We start from the raw sequence: 2,500 nt of genomic DNA on the forward strand, positions 1-2,500 counted from the left end.
TTAGGTTAGGTTAGGTTAGATTAGGTCAGGTTAGGTTAGGTCAGGCTAGGTTAGGTCAGGTTAGTTTAGGTTTTAGATTAATATTCATTTCTTACCTCTCTTAAGTTGTTGAAATCAACTGTATGCCGTCAAATGGAAAAGATCCATATATATGTATGTATATATATATATATATATATATATATATATATATATATATATATACATATATATATATGTATATATATATATATATATATATATATATATATATATATATATATATATAATACATATACATGAGTGAAAGGGTGGTGAGCTAAACACAGAGAACAGTTGGAGTTTTTATTCACTGACGTTTCGTCCTTACCAGAACATCCTCCAGCTTTGAGGATGTCCTGGTAAGGACGTGACGTCAGTGAATAAAAACTCTAACTGTTCTCTGTATTTGCCTCACCACCTTTCCACTCATATGTCTTCCATACTTCAATATATATATATATATATATATATATATATATATATATATATATATGTATATATGTATATATGTATATATATATATATACATATGTATATACATATATATGTATATATTGCAGAAACCACAGGGAAATTAAAGTCAGTATTCCGACTTTAATTTCCCTGTGGTTTCTACAATATCTTTTCGTCACGCGTTATTGTGATTATTTTTGGATATATGTATATATATATATATAAACATACATATACATATATACACATATATATATATATATATACATACAAATATGTGTGTGTGTTTGTGTATGTATATTGTGGGATTTAATTGAAGCTGGTGGCCAGTTAGGTTATACCTGCCGTGTAAGAGCGAGAGAGGAAGTGTCACAGTTGCATCTCATTATACAGCACCAGTTTGCAACAAGGAGCCCGACATGCAACTTAAACGTGCAACCAAGATCACAGAGCTAGGAAGCTCGGAAGGACAGAAGAGGAGGAGGTAGAAGAGAGGAAGAGGAAGAGGAAGAGGAAGAGGAGGTAGACAAAAGAAGATGACGACGAAGAAAAAAGGATGAAGAATAGAAGGAAGAAGAGGAAGATGAAGAATACAAAAATGAAAAGAAGAAGGAAAGGAAGAAGAGAGGAAGAGGAAGAGAAAGAGGAGGTAGACAAAAGAAGACGACGACGAAAATAAAGGATGAAGAATAGGAGGAAGAGAAAGATAAAGAAGAATACAAAGAAGAAGAAAAGAAGAAGGAAAGGAAGAGGAAAAGGAAGGAGAGAAGAAGAGATTGAAGAGGAGGAAGAGGAAGAAAAGAAAAAAGTGTGGGAAAAGAGGAGGAAGGAAGCAAAGAGGAGAAAAGAAGGGAAGAAAGTGAAGATGAAGGGAGGAGTAAGAATGTGAAGAAGAGAACATAGAGAAAATGTAGAAAAGGGACTGAGAATGATGAGACGAAGATTGAAAAAAGAGAAAACAGAGAAATGGAAGAACTCTTCTGAGAAACATTTTCTCTTTTTCTTTCTCTCTTTTTCTTTTCCTCTCTTTTTGTTCTGGCTGAAATCAGGAGATTCTCTTCAGTCAAATTCGACCGTATCCTTATTTCAGCTCATTTCTCCCGCAGCTCAACCTCTCTTCCTCCTCTTCTTCCTCCTCCTCTTCTTCCTCCTCCTCCTCCTCTTCCTCCTACTCCTCTTTCTCTTCGCCGTCCTCCTCATACCCTTTCTCTACCTCCTTCTTCTTATTCTTCCATTACTTTCTCCTACTCTTGCTCCTCCTCCTCTTCCTCCTCCTCCTCTTCCTCTTCCTCCTCCTTTTCTCCCTCTTACTCCTCTTTCTCTTCGTCGTCCTCCATTTCCACCTTCTCCACCTCCTTCTAATTCTTCCGTCCCTTCCTCCTCCTCTTCCTCCTCCTCCTCTTATTCCTCCTCCTCTTCCTCCTACTCCTCTTCCTCCTACTCCTCTTTCTCTTCGTCGTCCTCCTCATACCCCTCCTACATCTCCTTCTACTTATTCTTCCACCATTTCCTCCTAATCTTCTCTCTTCTCCTCCTTCTCCTCCTCCGTCTCCTCTTCTTTCTCCTCAAACCCCTCTTCCTCACTAACCATCACCTCCTCCTCGTCTTCCTCCTCCCCTTTCTCCTCCCCTCCCTCTTTCTATTCTTCCATACGCTCTTCCTCCTCCTCCTCCTCCTCCACTTCCTCTTACCACTCCTCCTCCTCATATCCCTCCTCCTCCTCGATCATTCCCTCTCTTCTTATTGCTCCATCAGCTCCTCCTCCTCCCTCTCCTTATTCTCATCCTGTTCCTCCTCTTTCACGCCTCCCCTCTCCTCATAAACCTCCCCTTTTTCCTCCTCCTCCTCCTCCTCCTCCCTCCCGTCTCCTCCAACCCTCATCATCACCGCCATCATCCCCCCTCCCCCACAGGTCCCCCTCTCCCCTTCCCCCCAGGTCCCCCTCTCCCCATATCATCGTCTCGCGTCCAAACATTGCACATCATTGGCGACAATTGCAAGACAATCAATTGCAATTTGGCGACAA

The sequence above is a fragment of the Oratosquilla oratoria genome, chromosome 1, assembly GCF_046742065.1.
Source record: "Oratosquilla oratoria isolate Oo_2021 chromosome 1, ASM4674206v1, whole genome shotgun sequence".
Lineage (NCBI taxonomy): Eukaryota > Metazoa > Arthropoda > Malacostraca > Stomatopoda > Squillidae > Oratosquilla > Oratosquilla oratoria.